We start from the raw sequence: 24,732 nt of genomic DNA on the forward strand, positions 1-24,732 counted from the left end.
GTTTATGGTAGATCAATGAGCAGGCTGGCAGCTAATTTGGGTACGAAAAATTGAACTCACATCCAGATTTAGCCGAAGTGTTCTCATTACTGCAACTATATTGTGTCTTCAACATCAATTCTGCATGGACTGAATCGATCATGCTCAAAACATCATATCGAGACTCGAAGACCAGTTTGGATCCACTAGATCTGAATTGAGTTTGAGACGCTTTGGTCACCAACTCACCACATCAACTAGAGATCGAGCTAAGGGTTAGAGTTACCTTGGGATGAATCTCATCAATGTAGCTACTAGCTAGTAACATAATTTTCCTAGTGATAATGTTACCTGATTACATTTCATCACTATTTTTTTAATGGTAAGTGATAGAGTATAAAATATATTCCTGGGCCTCAACTATTAGCTTAAGCTTTTGGTTGAGATGGTCCTCTAACAGGAATCTAACCTATCTCAACCCTCGCGAGCTTTTCATTATTATCTTTATTCTTAATTGTTAGTAATTACGAAAGAAACAAAGATATAGTCAAATTATACCATAACAACGAAACACCTCACCATAATAGAATACTTGCATACATAACTGAAACGACATGACCATGTTATACAAGTAATACAACATTACAGCATGTATGCCATTGCTATGTTACATGATCCTGTCAACTTCTAATGTGTACTTCCCATAACATGGCATCCTTTCGGATCCTCATCATATCAAGTCATAAACCGTAAAATAAATTAAAAACAACAAAGCCAAGATTTATTACAAATCGAGGCAAGAACACAAAGACATAATTCAAATATTTGGTGTTGCAATGACAATCAGAGGATATTTTCGTCCAACAGTTATACCCCAAGTTTCTTCAACATCTAAGGTCTCTCCTTTTTTTCCTTTAGGTAACTTCCAATTGAATTCGTAAATAAGACTTGCTAATGCAAGTTCAATAGTGATAATGCCTAAGGACACTCCAGGGCAACCTCTTCTACCAGCTCCAAATGGGATCAATTGAAAATGTTGTCCCCTAAAATCAACATTCGAGTTGTTTAAGAACCGCTCTGGATGGAAATTCTCCGGATCATCCCAAAGTTTAGGATCGCGCTGTATTGCCCATGCGTTCACTATGATTAGAGCCCTTGCAGTAGTGTTATATTCACCTATAATGGCATCTCCGGAGGATTCTCGAAACCCCGAGAAGGGGACTGGAGGATGTAGCCTAAGTGTCTCTTTGATCACTGCCTTTAGGTACTTCATGTTCTTTAAGTCATGCTCAGATACCTTTGTGTTGGGTTTGACAACGTCCCTTACCTCTTCTTGTAGTTTTTTCATGATAGTAGGATGTCTTATTAACTCTGTCATTGCCCATTCTAGTAACGTAGTGGATGTGTCTGTGGCCGCACCAAGTATATCCTATACCGAATTTGGATAAATTTGATTACTATTACATGTATATAAATTCATTATAAGAAAAATAAAAAATATAGAATCTGAGTATTAAGGAATTGAAAAGTAGTAGTTAAAAGTTATAAAACAAACATTTTCCTCTAATTATTTACTTCACATAAGATGTATATGGTCCTAACGTCGATTTCTTTCCTACTTAAGTTAAAAAGAGACTTTTACCTCAAAAAAAAAGTCAAAAAGAGACTTGGTTTCAATAACACTCTCAATTTCTTAATTTATACTTTCCTCCGTTTTTTATTTTTTACACTTTTACTTGTAGATTTTACACTATTCACATAATCTTCCATATCCATCTTTTGTGATTTATCCACAAAAAAACATAGTCATGTGGGATCTAGATAGATTCGTCTCGAAATCTACTTTTCAAATATCAATTTTTTTTTTGTAAATTATACAAAAACATAATTTAAGTTATTAATAGCCAAAATAATGTATTAGCATATGTGAAATCACTCATGGTGCAATAAAAAAAAAAAAAAAAAAACAAAATAACGTATTAAGAATGCGTAGAATATCATAATCCATAAGTACATTTCTAAAGGATTTATTAAAAGATGAAGTCGTCAACTTAAAGCCAATAATAAGGGGCCTTAGCCAATAAGAGCAATGTTTGGGTGAGAATGTGAGATCATTTTACAAGCTATGCCCAAATAGGCGTAGATGCTGCATGGGTTTAGCAATGAATAGTGTTTTGATAAGCCCAACACAGGGTACAACACTTTTAAAAAGGCCCCATTTTTTAAAAAAGGAAGAGATTTTTGGGGCCGTTGGGGCTGAGCCTCCATCCATCCTTTGTAGCCCAGCCCTTCACAATAATATTTTCTCTGTTCTCATAATATTTCAATACCGGAGAAGGAGTGGATTTTAATATAAGAAGATAAATTAAGAAAGAATTAAAATGCATAAAACCCTTTTAATGAAAAGTGAAAATCCCTTGTTTCAAAAAAAAAAAAAAAAAGTGAAAATCCCTCTTTTTTTTTTTTTTATTTAAATGTATCAGTTTGATCGATACATTTGTTGAAATGCAATTTTGACCATTAATATCATTAATTATCTATTAATAAATTTATAACAAAGTATATAAACCGATCCTAGTATTCAACCATCAGCTTACTAGACATAATGACTAATCTAATGATAAATTACATATTTATTTTATAGAGGTGAAAACATTAAGTCAACCATGGTATGTGAATAATGCAAAAGTCAAAGAGATGCAATTGAAAAAAAAGGGAGGGAGTATGTAAAAAGAAAGGCTTACCAGAATAATGCCTTTGATACTATCTCTTGAAAGTTGCTCAGGGTTTTCCCTTTGATTTTCAAGCAAAAGCTCCACAAAGTCTTTAGCATACTTTCCCTCATCATCTTTATTACAACAATCATCATTACGTTGTTCATACTGAGTCTCATGCTCTTGAACAACATCTTCAATAAACGTATCAAATTGTCTATGCACATTCGCCATCCGGTCATGCAAACCCGAAAATCTATCAATCCATCTTAGAGAGGGGACATAATCTCCTACACAAATCGTCCCCATAACCTCCGCAAGCTCCTTGAACATGTGATAGATGTTCTTCCCACTTCCGTGATCGTAGCCGCCGTCGTACTTCCTTCCTAGCGCCATCCTACAAATGAAACCATTGAAGAGTGCGGAAGAAACCTCACTCAAGTTCAAAGGTGAAGTACCGTAGGTTTTGATCTCTTTGACCCCTCGAGCCACCTCTTCTTCTCTTATTGATTGGAAAGACTGAACCATTTTGTTGGATAGAAGGTGCGTCACACAAATGCTCTTCATGTACCTCCATCTATCTCCGTAAGAACTGAATCCTACGTCGTTTCCATGGTAAAATATTTTGTCTACGAAACGTAGTTGAGGCCTGTCGAGGAAGAGGTGTTCGTGGGTCTTCATGATCTCCTTGGCTGCCTTCGAAGAGGACACAACGAAGGTTGGCCTCTTGCCGAAGTAGAGTAACATGAGGTCGCCGTACTTGATGGAAAGGGATCGTAGGGAACGATGAGGTAATCTTCCGAGTTGATGGAGGTTTCCGATTATTGGGAGCATTGGTGGGGTGGGTGGTAAGTGCAACTCTTTGTTGCTCTTGGTTGGTGATACTAGCCATTTGTAAAGGAAGATTGAGAAGGCAATGAACGGAAGGAAGTATAGAGGAAATGACATGTTTGTGATTTGCATGATTACCTTGGTCAAATTATTGTGAAAAGGTACAATGCTAAGAGATAATTATGTATACTTCAATTGAACAACTACTATATATATAGGGGGTGTTTGATTAGAGCCTACTTGCACCAAAAAGAGCGATTAATAACAGCTTATATGAGGAGTTTTTGAGTGAACTTTTAGCGTATTTTTGTTTAATACTCTAAAATAACCAGTAATTAAAAGCTATGACCAAACAATTTCAAATATAAACCAATTATGTTCTTTTTACTTGAGCCACTTTGACGTTTACACTATTCACCACCCCTCTTTTGACCGTGTTTTGTGAATAATATGTAAGGAAAAACATATTTATGTTGGATCATTTTGAATTCGTCTCAATAAGTACTATCATAATATATAACTTAGGAAGTAGATTTTCTTTTACTAGTAAGTGGGGTCTCACAGTCCTTCCTATCACAAGAGGAATCTGTGGGTGGGAATGCCGGGGTGTGCCTCGATCCCGGGTCTAAGAAACGAAAATCGGGAGTGATAGCCCGGGAGTGATTCTGCTGAGCTATCACTCCCATGCAACAAATAGTTACAATTAGCTATTTAGTTAAAATAGCTAATGCAATCTAACATCTAACAACTAATCAAATCAACTTACAACTAATTGTCAAATAGGGCCATAATCTTTATATGTATGTCAATAAGTTTAATTTGTTAAAACCTAAGAGTGGTGCTAAAAATATTAGATTAAATCTTGTCTACAATAATATATATACAAGATGGCTAAATAGGAGGGGCTAAAAGCCTAAAACTCCTCATATTATTCGTATGTAAATTATGATCATGTAACATATTAAATTGTGACAAATCCAACAAAATAATTTGCTTAGGCTACAAATATGCACCAAATTTACTTTTTTGTTTATTTGATGATTAAAAATAAGTAATAATATATTGTGTATACCGCTCGTTTATATTGTTACCTAGCTCCGTGAGTTTTGATACCATTAAGTGTATTAATTATTAATCAACAAAAAAATTAAACCAATGATTGAGATTCATGAATAGGGTTTTTACACCTACAATGTTTGGTACTATTAAATGAACTAAGTGATAAGCCACCCATACACGTTTATCATGTGGAAGATCAACGAAATTTAAGATGAAATTGAGTGGGTGCGAGGTTGAACTTGAATTGGAGACAGGGCATGGAGAAAAATATAACAGTGAGCCAGTGACTAATTGAACATTGAAGATAGTAAGGGCCGAATAATGTTAGTTGGAATATCTCTTGAATCTTGTTTGTCCCCTATTATGGAACCTGTTAAATTGGCCAATATTTTAGTGTGTCCCCGAGTAATGCTTTAATTTAGCTACTAGTTTGTACTTGTTTAGTTTGATAATTATGTTCGACTGTTTTTTCTTAGTTGATTATTATTTTAAAATTTTCATATTTTGAAAAAAGATTTTTATTAAGAGAACCATATTCAATATTTTACATGTTATAATTGAAAGATATTTAACAACTATTGACTATTTAATATAAAGGATTTTTTGACAATTACCACCTACAATTGTTGTCATTTTAGCAATTACCACCTACAGTTTATATTTTTTGAATTTTACCACCAATAATTTTTTAAAATATCAAAACTTCTCACCTACTTGGCTCTCAACTCTAATGTGATGTTATGTGGGGGTATCGAGGAAAAACTTCAAATTAAATTATATAATCATGTTAATTATTTCACGAATTGAAGTGTTTCCCTAATTTTGAGAGGAATACAAAAAAAAAAAAAAAAAAAAAAAGGAATACATACAATACATGGGAATGAGAAATTGAGTGAGAAATAAAGAAAGGGTGGAAAAGGAAACTAAAAATCCAACCTTCGGCCGGTCTGACAATAAAAATCCAACCTTCATTTAATCTCACAAAAATCCAACCTTTATACCCCACCTTCTTTGACAGATCCATTTGACCTTTAACCTGTTAAACAGGTTAATTTTTTTTTTTTTTTTAATTCTCACTCCTCTTCTTTCTCTCTCCTTTCTACACCACCGCCAGTCCACCACCTCTGCCACCACTTACCCACCCTACCCGAAACCGAAACCCTCTTCTTCCTCCTCCACTATCTCTCCTCCCAAACCAACGCCCAACCACAAGCCTCACGCAATCCTCCACTAGGCGAAAAAAGCATTTGGCCACCGGTTCAAAACCCCCTTATGCCACCGGTTTTGAACCGGTGGGCATTTGGGGGGTGGCAATACTCGTATAAAAAGCCACCGGTTCAAAACCGGTGGCAAAAACAAGTATTGCCACCGGTTAACCGGTGGCAATAGCACTTCCCGGTTTTTTTTTTAAGGGGCTATTGGCACCGGTTTTGAACCGGTGCCAATAATGGGCAAAAAAAATTATAAAAAATTTTTTTTTTTTTTTGCATTTTTTCCACTTAAATTGGTAAATAAACACTAACATATATATAAACTTACATATTTTCATAAATAAATGTTGTAATATTACAATTTTTGTCTAAAAAATTAAAATAAAATAAATGTTGTAATATTACACTAGCAGAACAGCAGCACATAAGGAGCAGCGCAGAAGCAGAACACCAGATAAGGAGCAGCACAGAAGCAGAACACCAGATAAGGAGCAGCACAGAAGCAGAACACCAGCAGCAAAGTCGGCATATAGTGCGAGGCAGCAACAGCAGCAGCTGCACCCCTGCGAGGCAGCAGCTGCACCAACAGCCTTGCGAGGCTATGCCCCTTGTAATTTTACCAGATTAAGTATGGAGAATAAATGTACCACTTTCTGAAGTTGGTGAAGGTTTTGGTTCAGGCTTCCCTACTAGCTCGAATGCATAAGATAGAAATGTCAGAAAAGAAAAGGGAAATAGAAAGTCCTCACAACTGTGAAAGATGAGCACTACTAAATTGTAATTATCCATTTTATTATCTTCAAATCATCTAATTATATTTATCTTGCTAAATAATGAGCACTACTAAAGATGTTGATTAAATTTCGAAATTAATGAAATTAATAACATTATGCTCACATAAGAAGTTTTCTGTCAACAACCAAACTAGTAGTGAACATCAAGAGACTATTACAAAATAGTAGGCCAAATTTGCAAATTTTGACAGGTAGATATGTAATGGACTATAATGTGAAATCACCTTTTTAGACCAGTCATACAGATAGCACAACCTCAATATCACCAGATATTATGGGAGAATTAATGCTATTTCAACTCAAAGAACTACAGCTTCCCGCATTATAGCTGATGCAACTACTACACATAAGCAACGAATGAATAACAATGCTAGATACAATCAACATAAAACACTACCACTCCTTACCTATTTACTTCATCATCTTGTAAGTGAGCAAAAGCATATACAATAAATACAATAAATTACATTTCTTTATCCTCCCAATTAAAGAGAGCGCAATATCAACCTAGATTCTAATGCCCAAAACAAAATATTTAATTATGAAAATTAAAAATAATAAAAAGGAATTTACCTTGCAAAGAATCATGTCAAGAAGATCAGCACCAGCTTTTGAATCACAAACATCGTTTTGTTGGCTGTAATCAAAATCAAACCAACCAAAATTCAGCAAAAGAATCCAAAAAAAAAAAAAAAATTCAGCAAAAAAAAAACCAAAATTAACTCAACAAAAAATACAAAAAAACACATTTACAAGTAATATACCATGTGCCAAGGAGTTGCTTTAATCTGGGGAAATCTAAAATATATCATGACACAGGCTACACAATCATACGAGCTTCCAATAATCTTATACCTTGATAAAATAATCTGAATTATAGATACTTATATCAGGCATGAACTAACTACAAAAACCAAATGATGAACTGAAATCCAACTAAGCTTCTGCATTCTGGCAATAAACCTCAAAATCTTATGGTTCATTTCATATCAAGATCCCTATCGGAAAAGATACACCTTTTAAAAGTTTTTATGCACACAAGAGCATTACAAAATCTCTCTTTAACTTCCTTCTAAACCAAGATCCAAACAAAAAAAATACTACGACCCTTTCCAGATAGAAGGAAAATACAAACATTCCCTGTCAAAATATTGCATTTAAATTTAAATAAGAAAGACAACACAACAAATCATCACATTACTATACCATCACAAATAATTATAATATGTAGCACAAATTGAAACTAACAAATGCAAAGTGCAGGGGCCAGGGAGCACAAACTTATAAGACACAAGAAGCATACACAGTTTGATGTTGTTTAGAATGCACTGAAGTAATGTAGAGATGAACTCATTGATACTTGGACTCTTCATTATCTTCCCTTCAATTTCCAATCTCAGCCCCTCAATATAGGTGTAGTGCCAAATTCGTAAATATCCAAATTGATAATTGACACCTGTGTGATTGACATGAGTAGTCAGTCAAGTATTAGTTTATCAAGTATCATGTTAACCTTCCAAGAGACAATATTCGCACTCAGACTCAACACATTATGGTCTTACGAAGAAATCAGAATATTGATAAAAATAGTAAGTTCAAAGGAATCAAAATATATACCCATACCATCAAGTCCATAATGAAAAAATCAGTCAAAATATACCCACCAAATCAAATTAAATGACAACCAATATAATATTCACAATACATCCACAAACCAAACTACTGAAATTTTAAAGATTGAAGTATCAAATACTCAAAAATACTCACAATTCAAATACTCCGTATACCCATAATTCATTTTGTATGTCACAGTTCCAAAAGCTCAAATTAACAAAATCCTAGATCAATCGAAATTATTGAAACAAATTAACAAAACCCTAGATCAATCGCAATAAAACTGAGTTGTGTAATCTGATTTCAAACTCCGAAACTTACTATCAAGTCTGCTAAGGCTACTAAAACCCAATTAAACCCATAATCTAAACTAAGTGAAAACACTTGAATATCAAAATTACAAGAAAAATCAAAAAGGGGGTTCTGGGAATCAGATCGAAAATTACAATAATCATCGAAGTACAGGGACAAAATCAAACTCGAAATCAACCATCACATACAAATTCAAACTCAAAAACAATAACCAAATCACAAAATCCAAAATCAAAACCCAAAAACTCAACGAATTCGAAACCCTAACCCAAATTATACAAAATTAACAAAAAAAAAGAGGGATGAACCTTGTGAGGAGCAGCGTCACCATTAGAGATCTAGGGATCGTTCTCCAAGTTTTTTAAGGACTTGCTTTGACATCTTCATTAGTGACGAATGCGGTGGTGCGGTGGCTGTGGGATGGTGGTGCGTGCTGCGCTTCTTGTGGATGGTGGTGCGGATGTGGTGGAGGGAGTGCGGAGGTGGTGGATGGTGGTGCGGTGGCTGCTGTGGCGTCGTGGTGGAAGGGAGATGAAGAGGAGTCGTGGTTTTGCTCGAATTTGCAGAGGGGGTTTTTTTTTTTAGAGTGAAATATAGAGATTTGCCTGGGAGAACGAAGAAGTAGTAGAAGAGTCGGGGTTTTTTTTTTTATTCAAATATTGCCACCGGTTCAAAACCGGTGGCCTTAAGCATTTTTGCCACGGGTTCGGTTTGAACCGGTGGCAATAATTGTTCCCATATGCCCGCCCATTTTTTAAACCACCGGTTTACAAAAACCGGTGGCCTTTAAGCGGTGGCATTTTCAATTTTTCTACTAGTGCTCCCAAACGAGGCGGTCCGAGATAGGGTATGGGGTCGGTTTAGGGTCGCCCACCATAACCACCACCCCAGCATCTCCCTCACCGTACCCATAACCTCTTCCACCACCACTTACCCCCATACCCATACCCAGGTTCAAAACCACCAACCCCATACGCAGGTTTGAAACCACCAACCCCATACCCAAGGTCGCGCGTCGATTGGGGTTTTGATAGGGGCTAGGTTTTGCTCAGGGGAGGGAGGGGGGAGGGAGGTTGTGCGCCGGGGAGGGAGGGGGAGAGAGAGGGGGAGGTTGTGCTGCGTAGGGGAGGGATCGGAGGGGGAGAGGGGGATGTTTGGTGGGTTTGGTTGAATTGGGTGTTTGGTGTGGTGGTTAGGTATAGATTCGAAGGGGGTTTTGGTGGTTGGGGAGGTTGCGGCAAGGGGTGGGGGGGGGGGGGGGTGGGGGGAGATCGCCGGAATCCGACGACCCCGATGGTGGGGCTGGTTGGGCTGGGGGGTAGTTGCCGGTGAGTGGGGGAGGTGGCTGGGGTGGTGCGGGGGCTAGGGAAGGTGGCTGATGGTGTTTTTTTTTTTTTTCTTTTCTGTTTTTTTTAATGATTAAAAAAATATTTGACCAATTAACGCCTGACATGTGGCACATAACTTACAAAAAATGGTCATCAACAGGTAATGGATCTGTCAAAGAAGGTGGGGTATAAAGGTTGGATTTTTGTGAGATTAAACGAAGGTTGGATTTTTATTGTCAGACCGGCCAAAGGTTGGATTTTTAGATTCCATTTTTCCATTGCTAAAACAACAACAATTGTAGATGGTAATTGTCAAATTTTCCTAATATAAAACTAAAATTATTATTATTATTTTTAATCAAATTGAAGAACAATACAACTTTTCAAATTTCAAAATTAAAGTTGTTAAATTATCTTATGATTATTACTTAATGGGAACAAATAATATACTTAAGCAGTAATCATCTTATCCATTTATTTTGTTGGGGTTAAAAAAAAAGACAATAACCTGTAAATGGATATATAGCTAAGGTGGTAATTAAGACTTGTAATTTAACGTAATATTTGTTGGTATCGAGTTCAAGTCTTTGTATAAGCATTTTTAGTGATTAAATCTAACACATAGTTCATGTTATGGGGATGATATGATATGTTTATTGTGTTTAAAGAGATGACACGTGACACACATTGTTGACGTGACATGTTTATAATGCTTAAAAATGGTGACACGTAGGACATATTATGTATTAGGATTGCTTTTAATATACGGAGTATATAATAATAATAATAATAATAATAGTAATAATAATAATAATAATAAATAAATAAATAAATAAATAAATAAATAAAAGTATAGATTAGACTATTCTATAATACTCCTTCCAGACTTCCAGTCCTCAATGAGGGTTATGCTTGTCATTTTAGGCATTCTCCACTATTATTATTATTATTATTATTATTATTATTATGGGGAGATACTGATAACGTGTAAAATAGCGTCGATATTAACCCTTTAACAGAATGCACGGAATCCTAATACAGATCATAATGACCATATCGGTATATATACACCCATAACGGCATAGACAATGACCGTCTTGCGAACAACATGTGGCGTCAAACGACCAACACTTGGCATGAATATAATGTCACTTGCATAGTTGCATGGCATGCAACCACATGACAATTGGATCCTCTATAAATAGGCAACTTAATCCTTCATTAAAAGGTAGCATTCATTACTCTCTCTTTCTATCTTATTTTCTCTCTTAATATCTTTTCTTCTTCTTAATTAGATACTTTATGACTTTACCATCGTAGTGGTTATCTCCGAATTTACCCCGAGATTAGCTAATTATTATTTCTTGTTTAGGTGCTTAACTAAACGACAGGGCCTTCACGGATCTTGAATACGAGTTGCCGGATTACATCCGAAACAATTATTACTCCTACTCCTACTCCTACTCCGTATTAATATTACTATCAGAGTATTATTGCTAGTATGATTGTTGATATTAATGTTACTATTATTGTTCAAATTATTAAGAATCCAAATCAATTGGACAAAAACTACTGAATTGAATGTGAAGTTAACTTTCAGCTTAATTTGGTCAGAAACTCAGAATCGATCTAGTGGTCATAAGCGCATAAATCATGAATTGTTGTATTCTACAAAGTAATATTTAAGTGTGGGAAATGCTTCGCGCCTTACATTAATATTTGTCTGCCTTATGGCGGGTTCATTATGTGTATGAAAAATTGAAAATTTGAAATCCAAATAAGGGAAGAAGGACAAAGACAGAGATAACATAGTTACATAGACCATATTAACCGATGAACTTTTCTTATACCTACCATTTGACAAGTTGCTAAAGCTTGGAAAGACCTGTTGTTTCATCTATCGTTGATTCATCCATGATTGCTGAAGCTTAGATTTCATCAAAAAGGAGAAGACATGAGGAATACGTTGTTGGAGTTTTTAGATATTCTCCATAGTTAAACTCTAGTGTAGGTACATTTGCTTCAAAAGATCAAAACTCAAATTTAGTTGATTGTCTTAATTAATACTCGTATCACATATCAATTAGTTGAATTTTATTATCACCGACCATTTCTTCACTAACCATTTGCTTATTGACATTCTACATAGCTGGAAGCTAATTGATACACATGCATAATTAAAGGGAGGTAATTAATTTGATACTCCTTGACTTTGGGGTATGCATGTTTTCCGTGAGTATTGATTAGTCTAGGTTCATAATATTTGATGATTTGATCCCTCATTTTAAGGTAGGTAATGGATTTTGGGGCTTGCATAATAACCGTGAGAGGATTGCTTCTTTAACCTAGGTTGAGTGCTCCACTATAAATTGGCTCTCCTTCACTTCATGAAGACACAAAAAAAAAGATATACGTACTTCTATTCTTGAATCCAAAAATGTTACGTGTACACAAAAATATAGTCTCTTGTTTTGGGCATTGATCAAAATGTTCCCAATCTAGCTCTTCGTAGTTTACCAAAGAGTTGGAGTTATGTATCCCTGGAGGTCGATTGCTATGATTTCGTATATACTTGTGCGGGACAAATTTGACTTTAGGACAGTGATCTATTGTCACACCATTGCATGACATTTTCGAGATAGCTATTTAATTATTTTATTTGCTATTAGTCATATTTCCAACCTACGTAAATTGAAATTGTATGCAAGTGTTACCTCACTAACCAGAAATTAGGGGCAAGGAATCGAGCAAATCAAAGATCATCAAACCTAATCAATGTAGTAAAGTACTGTTTAGCAATAACGTTTCCTTGATTACATGTATCTACCGTCTTAATTTTTATCGAAACACATGAAGAAATTGCCGTCAAATCATACCAAATATATGAAACACCTTACCTTGATAAAATCCTTCCATAACAGATACGACATCACCATGTATCGATCTTACATTATTCTTACAAGACATTTTTGTGTTACTCGAACATCGATCTACAACTACAACGACTATGCAGTGTCATACTACTCCCTCCGTCTCTAAATTACATTCCTACTTCTAGCATTTATTTCTCACATAATAGAAAGAAATAGGAATGTAATTTAGGGACGGAGGGAGTACTAAGTATATATGTGTGTCACCTTCGAATATGTGTGTCAACATATCAAGTGTAATAAAATCATAGGAAAAAAAAAATTGATGAAACCCAACTTTCTCCAACGTCTAAGGGTGGGTTGCAATGACTATAAGAGGGTTTTTTCGTCGAACAGATACACCCCAACTTTCTCCAACGTCTAAGGTTTCTCCTTTTCTTCCATTGGGTAACGTCCAATTAAATTCGTAAATAAGACTTGCTAACGCAAGTTCAATAGTGACAATGCCTAAGGAAACTCCGGGGCAACCTCTTCTCCCGGATCCAAATGGGATCAATTGGAAATGTTGTCCCCTAAAATCAATGTACGAGTTGTCATTTAAGAATCGCTCTGGATAGAAATCCTCCGGGTCTTGCCAAAGTTTAGGATCGCGTTGTATTGCCCACGCATTGACTATAACTTGAGCCCTTGCAGAGATGTTGTATTTTCCTATCTTGACATTTTCGGTGGATTCTCGAAATCCCGATAAGGGAACCGGAGGATGTAGCCTAAGTGTTTCCTTGATCACTGCCTTTAGGTATTTCATGCTCTCTAAGTCATGTTCAGTTACCCTTGTATTTGGTTTGACAATGTTTCTTACCTCTTCTTGTAGTTTTTTCATGATATTCAGATGCCTTAATAACTCTGTCATTGCCCATCCTAACAGCGTAGTAGACGTGTCTGTGCCAGCACCAAGTATGTCCTATACCAAATTCAAATAAGTTGGATAATAAAAATTTTGCCCCCTGATTATATAATGAACTTGAGTATTGAAAAGTTGTAATTAAGAGAAGAGTAATAAATCATTCTCCTCTATACACCTTTTATAAGATGTGCTATTCCAAAAAAAAAAAAAAAAAAAAAAAAAAAAAAAAAAAAACTTTTATAAGATGTTCTATCTCCGTTTCACATTATTTACAACGAATTGATAAAAAGTGTGAGTAGAAAGTGTCTAATCATTGCAAATAATATAAAATAGATGCAGTATATATTATAAATTAATGGGGCGTAACACACCCTTAGCTTGACAATCCAACATTACATGTGAGCGACTATCAAGGGTGGACCAGTTTCTATTTTTAGGTGAGGAATTTTAAACACAATAATGTTATACATAGGCGGTGGAGAAATGGCTGGTAAATGTCAATCTCAAACATATGCTTATTGAGGTAGAAACTTCAATGTCAAGCTGTAGAAGTGACAGGAAAAGATATCATCAATTACCAGCTATGAGGAAAAGTTGGATTGGAACATCTTAGCTCAAATTACACTCGTAGTAGGCAAGACAATTTGAGAGTGGGCATCGTAAGTGTCCCCTTAAGGTTGTGAGGTACAAACATTACCAGTTACTACTAGGCTAAGTCGTGTTTGATCGGTCGACCCTTAATAATGATAATACTACCTACAGAGTACTATCGACATGTATAAATTGAACGACATTGTTATGAGAGTATGAGACGGACCAGTGGAGCAAGGTAGACAGACGTCTTCTTAAAACTGAAGAAAACCAGAGCACACGTCTTCTTAAAACTGAAAACTACGTATGTATTTAATGCGCATGAAATTCATTCATATCATGGAAAGTACGTAAGTAGAAATTTGGAGATGTAATTATATTAACGAATATCGAGAATATTAATTGTTTGCTAAGAGGTGAGTTACTATTCCTCTGATCCTTTCTCTTAAATTTATTTCATTCTTTGGCAAAAATAGAAGGATTAAATTAAAAATTAACATTAATTACACCGATCGACGCGTGATTCTGTCATGCTTTTTCAAATTAATACCACTTTAGGTATTATTTTAAATGCTTATCCAACGCTCCGGGGGCGTTCGTTAGCAAGTTCCTTTAGTTTTTGTTGCTTTAATAAAATTACAATGTTTAACTTTATTCTTCAAAAATAAAAAATAAAACTTTACAATGTTTAAGTATAATGAGAGTTGTTCAAATTGATTTATTTAGGTTTAGTATACATTGATACAAGTTTTACATTTGCTTAATACTTATACTCCATACGATGTTGTACGTAAATAAGGTTAATCCTTCCACTATATTAAGGTGAATCAAACATGATCATTATGTCTTAAACAAACAAAACATAGACTCCTCTTTAAAGAATATGAAAGAAGGTATGAAAATATTCAATATTCAACTAACATTTGTAACTTTGCTAAAAGGATTAGAGTTTTCAATTGATTTGATGTATATTTATTAGACTTAATTAGTCTACTTGTAAAAGTCCTATCACTTTTTATCAATTAAGTACAGTTTGAAAGCTAAAATTTTGTATTCCACATTTACATCTTCTTATGTGCAACTTTTAGAATGCATGTATGATTTTATAGATATGTTCAATAATTACATCAATTAGCATCAACACAAATAATATGTAACTAGACACGTCATGATTTTGCTAAAATGTGATAAGAATGGCTTACTAGTATAGTGCCTTTGATGCTATCCCTTGAAAGTATTTCGGGTTTTTCTCTTTGAATTTCAAGCATAACCTCCACAAAATCTTTGACATGATTTCCTTCATCGTTATTGTGTCCGACCTCAATCTCATGCTCTTGAATAACTTCTTCAAGTAACGCGTCGAATATTCTATGCACATTCGCCACCCTGTCTTCTAAACCCGTTAACTTATCAATCCAACCTAAAAACGGAATGTAATCTCCTACACTTATCGCCCCCATAACCTCCGCAAGCTCCTTGAACATCTTATAGACGTTCTTTTCACTTTGTTCGTCGAATTTCCTTCCTAGTGCCGTCCTACAAATGAGACATTTAAAGAGTGCGGACGAAATCTCACTCAAGTTCAACGGTGAACTACCGTAGCTTTTGATCTCTTTAATCATTCGTGCAACTTCTTCTTCTCTTATCGGTCAAAAAGATTGAACGTTTTTGTTGGATAGAAGCTGGCTCACACAAATGCTCTTCCTATGCCTCCATTTATCTCCGTAAGAACTAAACCCTACGTCGCTTCCATGGTAAAAAATTCTATCGATGAAACGTAAATTAGGCCTGTCGAGGAAGAGGTGTTCGCGGGTCTTCATGATCTCCTCTGCTTCCTTCGAAGAGGACACAACGAAGGTTGGCCTATTGCCGAAGTAGAGTAACATGAGGTCACCATATTTGATGGAAAGGGATCGTAGGGAACGATGAGGTAATCTTCCGAGTTGATGGAGGTTTCCAATTATTGGGAGCCTTGGTGGGGTGGGTGGTAGATACAACTCTTTGTTGCACTTGGTTGGTAATGCTAGCAATTTGTAAAGGAAGATTGAGAAGACAATGAATGGAAGGAAGAATAGAGGAAATGACATGTTTGTGATTTGCATTGTTAACTTGGTCAAATATTATAATTGTGAAAAAATATATATAGTAGTGATTACTTCAATAGAATAACTTGCTTGTTTTATATATTATGTTTATGAATACTTCAATAGAGTAACTTGCTTGTTTATATATAATGCTTATGTAGTTACGTGAAATCCCGTTTACGTACAATCCAGTTTTTTTTTTATTTATTTTTTTTTTTTTGGGGGGGGGGGGGGAGAAAAGGATGCAAAGAACATTAAAACTCATAAATTGAAATCATTTAATTACCTGTAATTTTAAAGTAGGAAAATTTGTCAAAAATAATACCACATTTAAGCGGTCTTCCCTAAATAACACCGCCTTTTGATTATTCCACAATAACACCACATTTGTTACACATCTGCCAAAAATAAAATATGACCGGTTGGTAACCGACCTATTTAAAAGGTTACCTGTAACACGTGTCACACTATCAATGGTCAATTTTTTTAACAATTTTTTTTAAAAAAGAAAAACCTTAAAATTAAAAAAAAAAAAAAAAAAAAAAAGAAATCCGTCCAACCACGACACCACCGCCACCTACCAGGCTGCCACCACCGCCGGCGCCTGAAACCCCTCCCCCGTGCTGGCTTAACCATTTCGCCGGTCGTCTGCACCCCCTCCCCCCCTCTAACCCACCACCAAAAGGTCGAAAACCCTTAAACCACTCGATTTTGGGGTTTTAGGGTTTTTGGATGGTGGTTCAAAGGGGAAAGGAGGTGGAGACGGCCGGTGGGGGGGGGGCGAAGTGGTTTCGCCGGCACATGGGAGGGGGTTTGGCTGGCGGTCGGTGAGGGGAGGGGGGTTTTCGAGGGGAGGGAGAAGGGTTTTAGGGTGGAGGAAGGTGGTTCAAGGGAAGAGGAGGGGCTGGGTGGTCGGGCACTCAGGGGCGGTCACGCTGGTACCACCGGTTATGAACTCTGGTCGTCGGCGGTGGTGGAAGCCCTCGCAGGTGGTTGTGGGGTTGTCGCCGTTAAGGGGAGGAGTTTTCCCTTTTTTCTTTTTTTTGTAAAAAAAAAATAGATTTTGTAAAGTTTTTTAATTTAAGTTTTTTTTTAAAATAAATAAATAAATAACCAATCACACATGTGACATGTGTCAATTGTAACCTGTAAAACATGTTACAGGTTTTTTGTTCTATTTTTGGCAGATGTGTATCAAAGGTGGTATTATTGTGGAATAATCAAAAGGTGGTATTATTTAGGGCAGACCGCTTAAAGGTGGTGTTATTTTTGACAAATTTTCCTTTAAAGTATAACTCGCGAATCTCGCTTTACATAGTACTTCAAATATACATCAACCAAAGGCACAACAAAAGCATGTGAACATAAAATAGTGAAAGCTATTGATCTATATAGGGGAGCTATCCTTAATAAAAATCGAGTACATCCATTATGTTATTTTCGATTTTAAGTTAACCATTCTTAAAATTGGCCAATCTATGTAATATTCGTGTTTGTTAGTAATATATGTGCATTAATGTAATTTCTCTCTTTTTTGTGCCTTGCTTCTCACGTGAAAAAGGCAGTACGGCATGGAGAAAGAGCTACCAGTACGGCCGCTTGCTCATGGATGTAGCAAATAACACATCATAATTGGATTTTGTAAAACTTTCTTGATTAGTTACAACAATAATCAATGAGTAATTATGAGAATAGAGTTGTTGAGTTGTTCAGAATAATAGATTTGAGTTGGAGTAACTTTTGGATGTAAGACATTTGGAACGAGTTCAATTCAGGTCATATAAATTATTCAAGATTCATGTTTGATTCGATTCTATATTGGAAAAGTTTTAGGGCACGCAATATTAAATCAGGTTGTTATTATGTTAGGTTTTACTACTATGCATACACATTGTTTATATTTTAATTTTAATTTTTTTTCTTTTTTTTTTTACCGAAAATCTAAAGTAGAAACAATTGTTGACACCGAAATTTTGTTAATTATTAGGTGTCAGATATATGTAAATAAGGAGATAATATAAAAAAAAAATGAGATATTTATCTTCAGGATCTTGTAGATTATTATCTTTTACTCTACGACTCGATCTCTATATAAAGAGGGTCGAATCTAGGGTTTAATGAGGCTCAGATGGAATAAGTCACAAAGACCCCATCTCCTGCCTACTACCAAACATTATATTGTAGGTATAAAGTATGGATTAAGCCAAACAAGGCCCCATACTATAAACAAATTTCAAAACCCCGGCCCTTTAATTAGAGAGAGGAATCAAGAGATCTACGAGAGTTGTAACCCACAAATTATCAATGAAATAATTGATCCTGTACATTTTTCTACCTCTTTAATTATATATTGCAGGTTTGAATTTTTATGGTTTACAAATTGGCACGCCCAGTGGAACAATTTTCGCTCTTCATCTCCGCTCTCCAAGTTTCAAAACTCGTAGATTTAATGGGGGCATGCCAAATTTGCTTTCAAATTCTACATGAAAATTTCGAGACCAAGTTGCATCCGATATCAAATCTCCACAACAAGTCTCGAGGGGGCATTTGTTGACACCGAAATTTTGTTAATTATTAGGTGTCAGATATATGTAAATAAGGAGATAATATAAAAAATTATAAGATATTTATCTTCAAAATCTCATAGATTATTATCTTTTACTCTACGACACTCTATATAAAGAAGGTCGTTTATAGGGTTTAAAGGAGGCTAAGATGGAATAAGTCACAAAAACCCCATCTCCTCCCTACTACCAAACATTGTAGTTACACAGGACCCCGTACTATAAACACATATCAAAACCCTAACCCTTTGGAGAGAGGAATCAAGAGATCTACGAGAGTTGTAATCCACAAATTATCAATGAAATAATTGTTCCCGTAATTTGTAAACCATAAAAATTCAAACCTACAATATATAATTAAAGAGGTAGAAAAATATACGGGAACAATGATTTCATTGATAATTTTCCTCTATCTAAGGGGCTAGGGTTTTGATATTTGTTTATAGTACGGGGCCTTGTCGGCTTAATCCATACTATGTACCTACAATGTTTGGTAGTAGGGAGGAGATGGGGTCTTTGTGACTTATTCCATCTTAGCCTCCTTTAAACCCTATAAACGACCTTCTTTATATAGAGTGTCATAGAGTCAAAGATAATAATCTATGAGATTCTGAAGATAAATATCTTATAATTTTTTATATTATCTCCTTATTTACATATATCTGACATCTAATAATTAACAAAATTTTGGCGTCAACAAATGCCCCCTCGAGACTCGTTGCGGAGATTTAATGTCGGATGCAACTTGGTCTCGAAATTTTTTTGTAGAATTTGACAACAAATTTGACATGCCCAAATTATTTCTATGAATTTTGATACTTGAAGATTGGAGATGAAGAGCGAAAATTGTCCCACCGAGCGTGCCAATTTGTAAACCATAAAAATTCAAACCTACAATATATAATTAAAGAGGTAGAAAAATATAGGGGAACAATAATGATTCATTGATAATTTTCCTCTATCTAAGGGGCTAGGGTTTTGATATTAGTTTATAGTACGGGGTCTTGTCGGCTTAAATCCATACTATGCACCTACAATGTTTGGTAGTAGGGAAGAGATGGGGTCTTTGTGCCTTGTTCCATCTGAGCCTCCTATAAACCCTATAAACGACCTTCTTTATATAGAGTGTCGTAGAGTAAAAGATAATAATCTATGAGATTTCGAAGATAAATATCTTATAATTTTTGATATTATCTCCTTATTTACATATATATATCTGACCATCTAATAATTAACAAAATTTCGGGCTCAACAACAATTAATGTAACAATTAAGTATTAGAGCAAGTTTAGCCCCAAGTCTTAAGACTTGAATGTGACATTATTTTTTGTGGTCCCCATTGAAAATGATGTCATCAAATTCTTGTTAAGATTCAGTAATATTTGTACAAATTTATCACTTTAGCCCTAAGACTCAAATATATGACATATAAAATAAAAATGTGTTAAAAAAAAAGGATAATAAAAATAAAAATAAGGTGGATCTCAATCTCAAGTTTTAAGTTGAGTCTTGAAATCAAAATAATAATATCATCTTAAGTTTTAAGACTTGAAGCTAAACTTGATCTCAGACTCGAATCAACTTTGCCAAGTTTGCAAGTCTAGGACTATCTGTCTAGTAAACCACAACGTGACATACTGACAATCACAATTTACGCCACGCTACGAATATCTCTAGTTATCTAGTCCGTACATATCTGTCACAGTCAATTTATTTGAGTAAATTCCAACCACGTACATATAAATAGCAATTGGTGTACGTGACTCTCCATACGTCACCCTCTTTTTTTGTAAGGATGCTGATGATCATATATTTATTTATTTATAGAAAACATAGTAATGGCAGCTTGGCCGACACATAAAGTATAATAGGAGTAAACCTTCGGCCGCCCCTTTTTCTCTCTTCTCCCTCCTCTCTCTTCTAGGGTTTTAATTTTCTTGGTCGTTTAGGCCGGAAATAGTCTAATTTCTTCGGAAATTAGACTATTTCCGACCCTTTTTCTTTAATTCAATTTAGTTTTTTGTTTTGTTTTACGTTTTGGTTTATTTGTTTTGTTTTGTTCTCTCCATCTGTGAGAGTCTGTCCCAATTTTCTGGGTTTTTCCCAATTTTTTGGGATTTTGATTCTCATCTATGGATGAGAATTTTATTTTTAGGGTTCTTATAATAATTGGGAAGGTGATTTGGATTCCTATGGGTCTGGGATTTGTCATCAACCGGTCGATCAAAACATCAGCGCAGATTGCGGAGGTCTCAACTTGGAAAGATGCAAAGACATCGAAAATCATTGCTCGCGTCAAGCTTGAAGTGGTGGAGTATGAGCTATGCCAAATATGCAAATTAGTTATGATTTTGATTGTGAAAGTTATGATATTTTCTCTAAATCTGTGGTTTACAGATCCTTATTATTGTAGATGCCGTATGGCTTTTATTTAATGATATTATTCTTCCCGTTCAAAAAAAAAAAAAAAAAAAAAGCTTGGCCGACACATGTCCCATCAATTTTGCAAATGTTAGTTACAATAGGTTATCCCTACATCGCACAGTTAAAAACTTAGAATTATGTTATGTTGGCAATGTTGCAGGTATGGTACATAAAGATTAGAATTAGATATTATAAAAATGTTATACATAGCTCTTAGAGCTACATATAACCATTAAATTTACATTTAAAAATCGTAAAAAGTTCAAAAATCATAAAAATATAAACACTAATTACAATGATTTACGCGTGTTTTTGTCATGAGCTCCTAATTTTATACAATTTCTAATTGATGTAAGGATGCATATTGATGAAATATGAAGAAAAAACATATACAATATACAAGTATATTGGCATTGTGCATGTGTTGAACGTATTCAACAAACAAATTATATTGCCATCATTCAAGTCAAGTAATACTCGCTATTCAAAAAAAAAAAAAGTCCAAGTAATACTCCGTACGTTATTCTTTAAAAAAAATCCAAGTACTCGTAATAAGTATAAACTATCAATAAAAGTAAAAAAAAATAATAATTAATGACAGCACAAATTAAATTGTAGGGAAAATTTTCAATGAGGAAACAAACGAGGCTTATGATAATATGGGGGTAGTAACGTAGTTGATGTCAACAATATTTCATTTACTACCTCCGTTTCGTATTAGTTACAACTTTGGAATATTTTATATCTCACAAATAATATCCCAAAGTTGCAACTAATAAGAAACGGAGGTAGTAAGTATAGTTAATAGATTTACCGATTAACAATTTTCTAAGAAAAAAAGGTAAAATATAATAAGTAGTTTTCGCTACACCAATTTAACAAGTTTTAATTTCCGTATGTATGTGATCTATGCTAAGAAGAAAAAAAAAAGTGAGAGAGGTATTTTAGAAAAGTAAAATCTATAACCCAAAACTCCTTTCACTTTATATAGGGAAAATACAAGCTAATCTGTCAGATAAAGAATTTTTGTTAATCTGATGACATTTTTGTAAATATATTGAAAAAACAGGGTAATTTATTCAGTACTTTTGGTGAGCCGTCCAATTACTGTTTGTTTTTGCTTTTACTGTTTGGTGAGGAAATTCCACATGTACCCCTCAATTAGTATATAAAAAGACGCATATACCCCTCCACTGCTACTTGAAAAGACTATTATACCCCCAGATAAACAAATTTTATTTATCCGGGGAATTGACTGGGTAGCCCTCCTTTATATATAGGATGAATAAAATAATAAATTTCTTATATAGTATATGTGTGTACCTCTTAGCTGGGCTATATAATTATAGTTTTTGGTTTTTTTTTTCTTCTTCCTTATTTCTTATCACAACTCTCCAAAACTCTATTCGTGAAATTTTGTACATTCTATTTATATTTTCAAATAACTTCCACCCTCCAAAATTAACACCCAATTTTTTTACAAGTGTATTAGCAGTTTAGTGTTAAGTTATTATGTTGGGTTCTATCAATATTTTTTTTTTTTTTTTGACAATGGGTTCTATCATTACGCATGCACATTAATTATATTTTCTTAAAAAAATAACTGAGAATATGTTAAGTAAAAACAACTAACGTAACGATTAAGTGTTTATAATATATTACTCTGTACTAAATTATCAATTAATTTGGTCCGGTTCAACTGTGTCAAGTTTGCAAATCTAGGACAAGACTTTTTTTTTTTTTTTTTTTTTTTTTTTTTTTTTTTTCCGGGTGTTTAAGAGCTACAAGGATAAGGGTGAGAATCAATTACAGGATCTCTTGCAAGAAATGCTCTAATCACGTAAAGCTACCCCTCACTCTCAAATTAATTGTAATTGTCATGAACCACAACATGACAATCACAATTCACAATTAATTTGAAAAGCTCCGCAAGTATACCACACTCTACATGTCAATTTCTAGAAATCGCCATTAAAGCAAAGATGAAGCTCAAACGTAGAGAGGAAGAAGATAGGGTTTTTCATTTATTGAATTGAGAGAGAAATGTAATGTGTACAATAGTCTCATTATTACAGTAGAGGAGAGTATTTATAACCAACAACTAACTACCAAAAACGAGTAAAATAAAAATAACAGAAAATGTGGGATGGAATTCTGTTATTCACTTGGGCTGTTGTCTTGGGCTTTCTAAAGCTGTGGGCTGGACTCAGTAGTATGTTCAACACCCCCCGCAAGCTGGACTGGGGATTGAACAGGCTAAGCTTGTACAGAAGCTCTTCAAACTAAGCTGAAGGAATGATCTTGGTAAACACATCAGCCAGCTGAGACTTAGTAGGCAAATAAGTCAGCTGAATAAGCCCTTCAATAACTTTTTCTCTGGTGAAGTGGCAGTCAATTTCTATGTGTTTTTTTCCTTTCGTGAAACACAGGATTCTTTGCAATGTGGATTGCAGACTGGTTGTCACAATGCAAGGTAACAGGCAGCAAATTAGAAACACCAAGTTCACCTAATAACCTGACAGACCAAGTTCAGCACTAGCCATTGCCCTGTACTCAGACTCTGATGAGGACTTAGAAACAGTTGGTTGCTTTTTCGATTTCCAACTTATTGGAGAAGATCCTAGTTGCAGAACATAACTAGTAACACTTCTTCTAGTATCAAGACAAGAACCCCAGTCAGCATCACTGAATGCTTGTAGTGTAAGAGCAGAGGAACCCTTTAGTAAAATCCCTTTTCCTGCAGTATGTGATACATATCTGAGGGTATGATGTAATGCTTCCAAGTGAGGAGCTCTAGGTTTCTGCATGTATTGACTGAGCACCTAAACAGTATAAGATAAATCTGGTCTTGTGTTGGTGAGAAAATTTAACTTGCCAACAAGACTCCTATACAAAGCTGGATCAGGGATTAAAGGACCATCATCTTCTGTCAACTTCAGATTTTGTGGTAAAGGTGTGACTGCACTTTTATGCAGAGGAAAGTTACACTCCTCAAGCAACTTTTGTGTGAACTTCTTCTGTGTAAGGACCACTTCTTCTGACAGATAGCTGACTTCAATTCCCAAAAAGAAGCTGAGTTTTCCTAGGTCCTTGATGCTGAAGATTCTGTCTAAGTGAGCTTTTAGAGAAACAATTGTTTCAGTATCATCACCAGTCAAGATTATACCATCAACATAGATGGCAGCAATGGTTATCTTTCCAGCCTTTCTCTTGATAAACAAAGAAGCATCACTATAACTCTAAGCAAACCCTTGCTTTTTTAATTCAGTAAGGAGCTTGGCAAACTATTGCCTAGAGGCTTGCTTTAATCCATATAATGACTTGTTGAGCTTGCAAACCTGACCAGATTTCCCAGTAATACCCTCAGGTAGAGCCATATAGATTTCCTCATTGAGATCTCCATGAAGGAAGGCATTATTTACATCTAATTAATGTAAATCCCATCCTTTATTA

The 24,732-nt window shown here is 35.0% G+C and overlaps 1 long non-coding RNA gene and 2 pseudogenes across 2 annotated transcripts; all 3 read right to left on the minus strand.

The window, feature by feature from the left end:
- Positions 1-563: 563 nt before the first annotated feature.
- Positions 564-3,641, minus strand: LOC145628142 (cytochrome P450 736A117 pseudogene; annotated as a pseudogene). The gene is made up of 2 exons (XR_014111416.1): positions 2,724-3,641; positions 564-1,408 (listed from the first exon to the last, which is right to left on the minus strand). The product of XR_014111416.1 is annotated as a cytochrome P450 736A117 pseudogene (transcript).
- Positions 3,642-6,354: 2,713 nt separating this feature from the next.
- LOC145627285 (uncharacterized) lies at positions 6,355-8,959 on the minus strand. The gene is made up of 4 exons (XR_014111365.1): positions 8,823-8,959; positions 7,892-8,044; positions 7,162-7,225; positions 6,355-6,483 (listed from the first exon to the last, which is right to left on the minus strand). It is a non-coding gene; the product is annotated as an uncharacterized LOC145627285 (long non-coding RNA).
- A 3,776-nt stretch (positions 8,960-12,735) lies between these two features.
- LOC145627286 (cytochrome P450 736A117-like) lies at positions 12,736-16,386 on the minus strand (annotated as a pseudogene).
- Between the last annotated feature and the right edge of the window lie 8,346 nt (positions 16,387-24,732).

This window comes from Chenopodium album, chromosome 4, assembly GCF_948465745.1.
Source record: "Chenopodium album chromosome 4, dcCheAlbu1.1, whole genome shotgun sequence".
Taxonomy (NCBI): Eukaryota; Viridiplantae; Streptophyta; class Magnoliopsida; order Caryophyllales; family Amaranthaceae; genus Chenopodium; species Chenopodium album.